Consider the following 11,767-nt stretch of genomic DNA (forward strand, 5'->3'; position numbering starts at 1 on the left):
GAAAATAAAAGTAAGGAGCGACAGGGATGTGTTTCAGAACGGGTAGGAGATGCAACTGAGCACATACCTGGCACTCTCCTTGAAGAAAAGATCTAATGGTTGTTGTCTCTCTTCTTTGTGTTTAATGAATGTTTTAGGTGTTAAAACCTGACAGTGTTTCTTCCTCCAAGAGTAGCCTTTCAGCCTGTATGCTTCCTCTCATAGTTCCTTTAGCATAGGTACGTCACAATGTCCCTTACCGGCGCTAAGGAGCTATAAGGAATCCCACAATCCTTTGCATGACATGACCTATAAGCACAGCCCACCTCACAGAAATTACCAAAAATGTCTGCAGAGAACAGAGCGTGTGGTTATAAGTAGCACCAATTACCCTTTCACATATTCCAGGAGTTGTTGGTCATCCATGTGGTTAAGAGGCCTTTGAAAAGTGGATCAGACGCTGCTGCCCGCGTCCTCACTAAGACTAAGAACGTAGAGAACATGGACCCGGTTCTGAAGTCCTTCCATGGCTCCGTGGATCTTTTACTCTATCTGAGCTGCTGCCACAGTTCCACTGAAAATATCTCTGCAGTTCTTCTATGTAAATAACTCAAGGCTGTAGAAAATTGCACATTTTGTGTTATGCCATGGCACCATGACAAAATTCAGATTGAATTTTGAACAACATGTGACACGGGGAAGGAATCAAAATGGATTTACACCCACGAAGGTGGGAATCAAAAAGAAAGTTCACACCCACGCCGAGACAGCCCCTCACACCATAGAGCCCTTTAAGGATATTGTTTATTGTGGACCAAATAACTTCCTTTCATATATGTTATAATATCAAGTCCGCTAAGTTATAATATCCTCTCCACCAATGAGATGAATGGAACTGCTATGTTGCTGAGTGGGTGTAACACAACTGATCCTACTTCAGGTCTGTGGGAGGAGTGAATGTGACGTCCAGAAATGACGTCAGCCTTGTGTGAGAAACCAGTACTTGAACTGAAGCATTTCTCTGCCTTTTAGATTAAATCTGATAAGATATAACTGTGGTTTTGTGAGTGTTTTTACTCCTACAGAAGTCTACAGTAGAAACACCACATTATTCAGTAAAAGAACCAGGAATGACCGCAGAATGTACAAGAGTCAGTAACAAACTGGTAGACAAAGTATTTTGGAGATTAATGCATGAAATTCTTTCCCAATGTGTTGGAAATGGGAAAATTTGTGATTTGGATTCATATTATGTTAGAGGGAATTTAAAATTTATAATGGGTAATTACACTTTAAACATGTTTAAAGCACAGGGACAAATGAGTTTTAAAAGACCAATTCTAATTTGGCCATAAGAAAAGTGGAACAAGGAGTTGACCAGTAATGTGTTAAATTTTGTCTAGTTACACATGATTTAAAAAGGGTTAACTTTTCACAATTTATATCAAAACATGCTAATAACAACTGCTAGATTCAAGGGACTGAAACTAAATCCATATTATTAGAAATTTTTTCATGACTTTAGAAACAATTAGCATTGACAAAAAACAACAAAAATAAAAGTAAATATTTACTATTTAAAACTGTGTTTGGTGACAATGATAGGAAACCTTAGTAGAGTATTAACATGAGCAAGAAAATAACTGTAATAAACGATGTTTAACAAATAAGTGATCGGTGAATTTTTATTCCCTAAAAAAAAAGAAAAAAAAATTCTAATAGGTAGTACCTAGATTTAAGTTATGTTAGTTTTGCACCATAATGCAGGAATGACCACAATGCATCCATGTGTAAAATATTACACTGAACTTTTACCAACATAATATCAGGAGAGATCCATTCGACACACTTTAAAATTTGGTTACTCTGACCAGAAGTTAACATTAGTCATATTTCCTTTTTACAAGTTATCATACCGTCTCTCCAGCGCTCATTTTACCCTTTTCTGGTGACGCAGTCTGTATCTGCCCTGCCCAGCCTTTCCTTTTGGTAAGACTCCTTCCATCTTGTAAAAAGTTTATTGGTTATTTCCAATGGTCTTGAGGAACCGTGTTGGTTTTATATTTTATTTTGAATAGTTTTTATTTTAAATCCACTCTAGTAAGTTTGATTGACATTTATTCCCAGCTAGGGTGTGTAAAATCTCTAGAGTAGGATGTAAGGATGTCAGTTCTGCTGAGGCCTTTCAGATTTATCCAATTAACTGTTGGCTGCAATAATAAAATTTGATTACAAGGATTAGCCTTGGGTCAAATAGGGTCAGGTACTACAGGTTGATTCAACTGCTTATTTCTATTTTCATTAGATGTCAAATACATATTTTTATTGGTACTTGTTTTTGTATCCATATTTACATTTTTTACTGAATCCTTTTTCAATAAGGTCGTTCTAGTTGAAGACCAAAGGATACAATTCAGCTCATTTTCTTTATTTTCTGTTCATTTTATGGGGTTCATGATGGTGATGATGATGCATGGGATAAATGTTATCAGCCAAGGCTATGCTCCCCGTGTGTCGAGTCCATAATGGCTTTCATCACGGTGAAGACCCAACTCAGGGGATGAGATGATGACAGCGTTTCTGTTGGATCGCTTGTTTGCCAGAAATGTTATTGTTTATGAAACCTGATAATGGCTAGAAAGACATGTAAGCAAAAGCTTCTTTGGAAGCCTTTTCTCAAAATCAGTTCAATATGATGTATCTTGTTTGGAGTACAAATACAATATTGTGGTGTCTTTAGTCTGTTAAGCACCACTTTCCAACAGTATTTGAAACTTCTTGAATGTGTTTTGGAGTGAATGTGACTGAAATTGTTCACTAATATGAGTCACAAATGGTATAAAATTTTCACATTTTGTTCATTATTGTTTTGGCTAATTTGACTAAATAAACTGTATTTTTTGTAAGGCAACTTCACTTTTCATTGCTTAATTTTAACATATACCATTACTAGCTTGTGAAAACAATGTTATTTACTGCTTTTTATAAAGAAATACAATTAATATTATGCAGGATTGAGTGCAGTCTTTTGGTCCGGCCCTCCGCAACATTTTCTGTCTCTCATGTGGCCCCCTGGAAAAAATAACTGCCCACCCCTGGTCTAGGGAGTTAAAAAAGAAGCTGGGAGATGTGGAAATGGCAAGGATTTTGAGAGATGGAAGCTTGTTGATAACATGCAAAACGGAGGAACAGAAAAACAAAGCCTGGGAAGTTGGAAGTGTGTGTAAGAAAATAATTGATGAGAGAAAGACTGTGGGTGAGAGTAGAGTTACAAGGGGTGATAACAGAGCTACCTGTAGAAGAAGACTTGGGCAAACTCAAGCACAGTATTAATGGAGGCGAGGTGAGCAGAATTGAGAGACTGTTGAGAACAGTAAATGGAGAAAGGTTTGAGAGCTTGTCGGTTCTTCTGGAGTTTCAGGAGTCCGTACTTCCAGAGAAAGTGAAAATAGGATGCATGAGCTTTCCAGTAAGGCCCTACATTCCTCCACCGCTACGCTGTTACAAATGCCAGAGGTATGGACATATAGCAGTAGTCTGCAAAGGGAAGCAGATATGTCCTAAATGCGGAGGTGAACATAGGGTGGAACTACTAATACTACTAGTAGTATTAGTAGAACTACTAATACTACTAGTAGTATTAGTAGTAGTAATAGTAGTAGTATCAGTAGTAGTTGTTGTAGTATCAGTAGTAGTAGTATCGGTTGTAGTAGTAGTAGTAGTTGTATCAGAAGAATTTGAAGGAATTCGGAGAATTTAAAAAAAAATTAAGTATTTGAAGTATTTGAAAAATTTTAAGAATTTTAACAATTTGAACAATAAGAAGAATTTGAAAGAATTTGAAGGAATATGAAAAATTTTAAGAATTTAAAGGAAATTGTAGTAGTACTAGTAGTATCAGTAGTACTACTAGTATAAGTTGTATTAGTAGTAGTAATAGTAGTAGTATCAGTAGTAGTAGCAGTAGCAACAGTAGTATCATTAGTAGTAGTATCAGTAGTAGTAGTAGTACCATCAGTAGTAGTAGTATCAGCTTTTAAAGAATTTGAAGAATTTGAAGGAATTTGTAGTAGTAATAGTAGTAGTAGTAGTATCAGTAGTAGTAGTAGTATCAGTAGTATTACTTGTAATACTACTAATACTATTCAATTCAATTCAATTCAATTTTATTTATATAGCGCCAAATCATGAAACATGTCATCTCAAGGCACTTTACAAAGTCAAGTTCAATCATATTATACAGATTGGGTCAGATTATACAGATTGGTCAAAAATGTCCTATATAAGGAAACCAGTTGATTGCATCAAAGTTCCGACAAGCAGCATTCACTCCTAGGGAAGCGTAGAGCCACAGGAAGAGTCATCTGCATTGTACATGGCTTTGCTGCAATCCCTCATACTGAGCAAGCATGAAGCGACAGTGGGAAGAAAAACCACCCATTAACGGGAAGGAAAAACCTCCGGCAGAACCGGGCTCAGTATGAACGGTCATCTGCCTCGACCGACTGGGGTTACAGAAGACAGAACAGAGACACAACAAGAGAAACAAAAAAGCACAGAAGCACACATTGATCTAGTAATCTGTTCTACATTAGATGGAAGTAGCGGGTGAGCCGTCTTCTCTGGATGATGTCACAGTTAACAGAACGCCAGACCAGGTGTACCTACTATGAAGAAAAAGAGAGAGAGCAAAAGTTAAAAGCTGAAATGACGAAAGTCATTTCAATGTAATACAATGCAAAACTGGAGAACAGTAGACTGAAGAACAGTAGAAATCAGTAGAGTGAGAAAATTAGACCCTGATGTCCTCCAGCAGCCTAGGCCTATCACAGCACAACTATAGAGATAGCTCAGGGTATGAGCCACTCTAACTATAAGCTTTGTCAAAAAGGAAAGTTTTAACATTAGTCTTAAAAATAGATAGGGTGTCTGACTCACGGACCAAAACTGGGAGTTGGTTCCACAGGAGAGGAGCCTGATAGCTAAAGGATCTGCCTCCCATTCTACTTTTAGAGACTCTAGGAACCACCAGCAGACCTGCAGTCTGAGAGCGAAGTGCTCTGTTAGGAACATACGGGGTAATCAGAGCTCTGATATATGATGGAGCTTGATTATTAAGGGCTTTATACGTTAGAAGGAGAATTTTAAATTCTATTCTTGATTTAACAGGAAGCCAATGAAGGGAAGCTAAAACAGGAGAAATATGATCCCTCTTGTTGATTTTCATCAGAACTCTTGCCGCAGCATTTTGAATCAGCTGAAGACTTCGAACTGCATTTTGTGGACTTCCTGATAGTAAAGAATTACAATAGTCCAGCCTTGAAGTAACAAATGCATGGACTAGTTTTTCAGCATCACTCCTGGACAGAATGTTTCTAATTTTGGCGATATTCCGGAGGTGAAAAAAGGAAACTCTGGAAACCTGTTTAATATGGGATTTAAATGACATGTCTTGGTCGAAAACAACACCAAGATTTTTAACTTTATTACCAGAGGCCAAGTTAATGCCATCCAGGTTAAGGGATTGATTAAGAACTTTATTTTTTGAAGACTCTGGCCCAAAGATTACAACTTCTGTCTTGTCAGAATTTAAATGCAGGAAATTTAAAGTCATCCAGCTTTTGATGTCATCAAGACATGACTGAAGTCGAAGTAACTGATTGGATTCATCAGGATTTATGGATAAATATAGCTGAGTGTCATCAGCATAACAGTGGAAATTAATCCCATGCTGTCTGATAATTTTGCCAATCGGAAGCATATATATAGTAAATAGAATTGGTCCAAGGACTGAACCCTGTGGTACTCCACAAGTGACCCTAGAGTTTGAGGAAGATTTATTATTAACATGAACAAACTGGAATCTGTCCGACAGATAAGATTTAAACCAGCCTAATGCTTTTCCCTTAATCCCTACAGTATGCTCAAGTCTTTGTAGGAGAATATTGTGATCAACTGTATCAAATGCAGCACTGAGATCTAACAGGACAAGTATAGACACAAGTCCATTATCTGAGGCCATGAGAATATCATTAGTGACCTTCACCAGAGCTGTTTCAGTGCTATGATGAGCTCTGAAGCCTGACTGAAACTCCTCAAGTAGGTCATTACTTTGTAAATGTTCACATAGTTGATTAGCAACTACTTTCTCAAGAATTTTAGATAAGAAAAGAAGATTAGATATAGGTCTGTAATTTACTAACTCATCTTGATCAAGAGATGGTTTCTTAAGTAAAGGTTTAATAACAGCTACTTTAAAAGCCTGTGGTACATATCCATTTACCAAAGATAGATTAATCATGTCTAAAATAGGACCACTGATCAGAGGGAATACCTCCTTAAACAACTTGGTTGGGATTGGGTCTAACATACAGGTAGAAGGTTTAGATGAAGCTAAAATTTTAGATAGCTCAGAAAGCTCTACTGCTTGTAAACAGTTCAGACACTGCGCAGGTTCTAAGGATTCCTCCAATGCTGCCTCACTTACTGAGGATGAGGTAATCATGTTTGGGAGGATGCCAATTATTTTATTTTTAATGGAATCAATTTTATTTATGAAGAATCCCATAAAATCATTGCTGCTAAGAGCTAAGGGAATGGATGGATCAACAGAGCTGTGGCTCTGAGTAAGTTTGGCAACTGTACTGAAGAGAAATCTAGGATTATTCTTATTCTCCTCAATTAATGATGAAAAATATGCTGCTCTAGCTCTGCGAAGGGTCTTGTTATACAACAATAGACTGTTCTTCCAGATTAGGTAGGATTCCTCTTGGTGTGTAGAGCGCCATTTTCTCTCCAATTTCCTAACATTGTGCTTCAAGGAACGCAGCTCTGAATTAAACCAAGGAGCCAGCTTCCTGTGAATAATCACCTTCTTTTTCAAGGGAGCTACATTGTCTAATGCAGAACGCAATGACGAAGTCATACCGTTTACAAAGACATCTATTTGTGAATTGGAAGAAACAACATTGCTGCCATCTACAGGGCATTTCTGCAATACGGAGGATATTAAAAAGGGGACAGACTCTTTAAGTTTTGATACAGCATTATCCGATAAAGATCTACTAGGGTGGATAACTCAGTTAGATTAAACTCAAATGTCATTAAAAAATGATCAGATAGGACAGGGTTGTGAGGAAATACTGTTAATTCTTCACAATCAATGCCATATGTCAGAACAAGGTCTAAAGTATGGAGCCGAGAGTGCGTCGGTTCATGCACATTTTGAGCAAAACCAATTGAATCTAGGATAGTTTTAAAGGCTACACTAAGGTTATCACATTCTGTGTCAACATGGATGTTAAAATCACCCACTATAATAGCCTTATCAGTATTTAACACCAAATCAGATAAGAAATCTGACAACTCATCCAAAAACTGAGTGTAAGGGCCTGGTGGACGATACAAAACAACAAACAGAAGAGGTTTTATTGCTTTGCAGCTTGGATGAGGGAAACTGAGGGTTAAATGTTCAAAAGAACTGTAGTTATTAATTGGCCTGGGACTAATTAATAAATCAGACTGAAAGATAGTTGCCACTCCTCCTCCTCTTCCCACAGATCTGGGAATGTGGAAATTTGAATAATTGGAGGGAGTTGACTCATTTATACTAACGTAGTCCTCTTGTAGCCAGGTTTCTGTGAGACAAAACAAATCAATCTGTTTATCAGAAATCAATTCGTTAACTAACAAAGTCTTTGGAGGGAGAGACCTTATATTTAATAGACCACATTTAATTGTTTTATTTTTAGGTTCAAGGTGAACCGTATTGATTTTTATTAGGTTTTTATGATTTGTTCCTTTTAGATAAGTTTTTGATCTGTTAAGTTTTGGCCGTGGGAAAGACACCGTCTCAATAGGATAATGGATGGGTAACAGTACAGAAGCTGCAGAGAGGTGTGTTAAACTACGGCTCTGCTTCCTGGTCTGGACCCTGGATTGTCAGCATTTAGGAGGACTAATAAATCCGGCCAGATTTCTAGAAAGAAGAGCTGCACCATCCAAAGTAGGATGGATGCCGTCTCTCCGGATCAGACCAGGTTTTCCCCAGAAAGTTCTCCAGTTATCAATGTAGCCCACGTCGTTTTCAGGACACCACCTAGACAACCAGCGGTTGAATGATGACATGCGGCTAAACATGTCATCACTGGTCAAATCAGGCAGGGGACCAGAGAAAATTACGGAGTCCGACATTGCTTTAGCAAACTCACACACCGAAGCAACACCAACTTTAGTGACCTCCGATCGGCGTGATCGGGTGTCATTACCGCCAGCGTGAATAACAATCTTACTGTATTTACGCTTATCCTTAGCCAGCAGTTTTAGATAAGATTCTATGTCGCCCGTTCTGGCCCCTGGCAGGCATTTAACTATGGTCCCTGGTGTCTCTAGTGCCACGTTTCTGACTATTGAGCTCCCAATAACCAGGATCGGCTTCTCAGCGGGTGTGTCGCTGAGTGGGGAAAATTTGTTTGAAACGCAGACGGGTTGGTGGTGAACTGGGGGCCTGAAATCTAGAGCTATGCTTCCTACGAACTGTCACCCAGCCGGCCTGCTTACCCGTCTGCTCGGGTGCTTCTGGAGGACCACTAAGTGAACTAACGCTAGGTCTATGTGGCTCCGCGCTAGCAGAGGGGCGGCTATCAGCTGGTCTTTCCATAGCACGGAGCCGGGACTCTAATTCTGACACCCTCGCCTCCAAAGCTACAAAAACACTACATTTATTACAAGTACCATTATCACTAAAGGAGGCAGAGGAATAGCTAAACATCTGACACAGAGAGCAGGAGATAAGGGGAGACTTAGTCAGAGACGGAGAAGCTGAAGTAATAGTAGGAGAGGAAGCCATTGTGGAGCTAAAGCTAGGCTAGGCTAAAGCTAGGCTAGCGCCCTTCTACCACGCCAAGAGAGCAAACCGTGAAACACGAGGAGTTCCCAAGCGTGATGTGCAGCAACAGAAAATGTTTTAAAAGTGCTTATGTGTTAGAAACAGATGTTACAGCAAAGAGATTAAAGATAAAAGCGAGAGAATCTGGAGCAATAAACCGTTGCTCACGCAGTGAAAACAGGAAGTGATACAATACGCCTTACCGCAAACAGGAAGTGACGTCAGCTCACTTCCTAGTAATACTACTAGTAGTATTAGTAGTAGTATCGGTTGTAGTAGGGTTAGTAGTAGTAGTAGGAGTAGTATCGGTTGTAGTTTTAGTAGTAGTAGTAATAGTTGTATCAAAAGAATTTGAAGGAATTCGGAGAATTTAAAAAATTTGAAGTATTTGAAAAAATTGAAGAATAAGAAGAATTTGAAGGAATTTGTAGTAGTACTAGTAGTATCAGTAGTAGTAATAGTAGTAGTATCAGTAGTAGTATCAGGAGTAGTAGCAGTAGCAGCAGTAGTATCATTAGTAGTAGTAGTAGTAGTAATAGTAGTACCATCAGTAGTAGTAGTAGTATCAGCTTTTAAAGAATTTTAAGGAAATTGAAGAATTTGAAGGAATTTGTAGTAGTAGTAGTAGTAGTAGTAGTATCAGTAGTACTACAAGTAGTAGTAGTTGAATTAGTAGTAGTAATAGTAGTAGTATCAGTAGTAGTTGTTGTAGTATCAGTAGTAATATCATTATTATTATTATTATTATTAGTAGTAGTAGTATCAGTGGTAGTAGTAGTATCAGGAGTAGTAGCAGTAGCAGCAGTAGTATCATTAGTAGTAATAGTAGTAGTAATAGTATCAGCAGTAGGAGTAGTATTGGTTGTAGTAGTAGTAGTAGTAGTAGTAGTACTAAAGTACAAATACTTCAAAAAGTATAAAAAGGTACCATAACCATGAGATGTAGCAGTAATGTCGAGAACGAGCCGAATGTTTTGGTACGAAAATCGTTGAAATCGGTTGAAGTATGCGGGAGTAGTTAGACGCACAAAAACGTACGGAATAATAATAATAATAAATCAGTGAGAATGCTGTATAGCATTCTCACTGATGAATGGGATAAAAAGAAAGTATGGATACCCAGTCTTAGATGATGGACAAATAATAGCAGTACGAGATGAGGAGAAAGCAGAGATGCTGGCTAAAACTTTTGTAAAAATTCACAGCTCAAATAATATTAGTGAAGAAGGAAAAAGATGGAGGAAAAAGCAGTAAGGGAGAATGAAGAGTTACAACAAGAAGAAAATTATAATGACTTATTAAACAAAGCTTTTACAATGACAGAACTAAAACGCGCTCTCCAGAAATCCAAGATGTCAGCACCAGGAAACGACCAGATTTGTTATGTAATGATAAATCAACTCCGTGAAAATTCAAAGGATGTGTTACTTGAGCTATATAATAAAGTCTGGGAGGATGGGAAACTGCCACAGAGCTGGAAGGAAGCTGTGGTGGTGCCAAAACACAAACCAGGAAAAGATTGTACAAATCCAGGAAATTATAGACCGATTGCTTTAACATCTGACATATGCAACATAATGGGGATAATGATAAATGAAAGGTTAACATACTATATGGAAAAGAAAGGATATATAGCTAAATACCAAAGTGGTTTTAGGAAAGGAAGAAATACAATGGATCCAGCTGTAAGTTTAGAACATGAAATTAGAAAAGCACAAGTTAACAAAGAAAGTGTCGTGGCTGTCTTCTTTGATATAGAGAAGGTGTATGATAAGATGTGGAGAGAAGGATTGTTAATTAGAATATGTCAATTAGGTGTCAAAGGGCGAATATATAAATGGATTAAGGATTTTTTACAAGGGAGATCAATACAAGTTAGAATAGGGAAGAATTACTCACGAAAATATACTGTAGAGAATGGAACACCTCAAGGGAGCATAGTGAGTCCTTTATTATCTTTATATTAATTAATGTTTTCAGGGAACTAGGAAATGGGATGGGGTTTTCTCTTTCTGCGGACGATGGGGCAATTTGGAAGAGGGGAAGAAATCTGAAATGTATGTAAATAGGAGTGGTCATATAAATGGGGCTTTAAATTCTCAGTAGATAAATGGTAAATGGTAAATGGCTTGAACTTGTATAGCGCTTTAACTAGTCTTGACAACCTAAGACAAAGACAATATTTTTTACAAAGAAAAGAATTGGTACAGAGGTACCAATAAACTAAAGCTGTATAATCAAGAATTAGAAAGAGTGAAACATTTTAAGTTTTTGGGGTTATGGTTTGATGAGGGAATAACACGGAGTGTACATATCCAGAAAATACAAGACAAATGTAGGAAGGTGTTAAATGTTATGAGATGTTTGGTGGGAAGTGATTGGGTGGCTGACAGGAAAGCGTTGAAGGCAATTTACTGTGGATTAATTAGATCAGTACTGGATTATGGTTGTGTGGTGTATGGATCTGCATCAAGTTCATCTCTAAAAAAGTTAGATAACATCCAGTTTCAGGCTTTGAGATTATGCACAGGGGCTTTTAAAACAACTCCAACGGCAGCATTACAGGTAGAAATTGGGAGAAATGCCTCTTGAGTTGAGAAGAATTCAGTTATCTCTGAACTATTAGGCTAATTTACAGGGTCATAGTGAAGATCATCCAGCACAAAGCAGGGGCTGATCCAGGATTTTTCAAAGGGGGGTGCGCACCTAAGAGTCATGTCAAGACAATGTGAGGCTAAATGACCAAAGAATGCCATCTTTACTCTTTCACACTACCCTAATTATTCATCTAAGGGTTTTTGAATTGATAATAATTTTAATGGATGAACATAAGTGAAATTAGCATGATTACATTATTGTAATTGAAAAAGGATTTTTAAGCCAAAACTTCTTGTTTTTTAC

Source organism: Fundulus heteroclitus, unplaced genomic scaffold (assembly GCF_011125445.2).
Source record: "Fundulus heteroclitus isolate FHET01 unplaced genomic scaffold, MU-UCD_Fhet_4.1 scaffold_185, whole genome shotgun sequence".
In the NCBI taxonomy this organism is placed as follows: Eukaryota; Metazoa; Chordata; class Actinopteri; order Cyprinodontiformes; family Fundulidae; genus Fundulus; species Fundulus heteroclitus.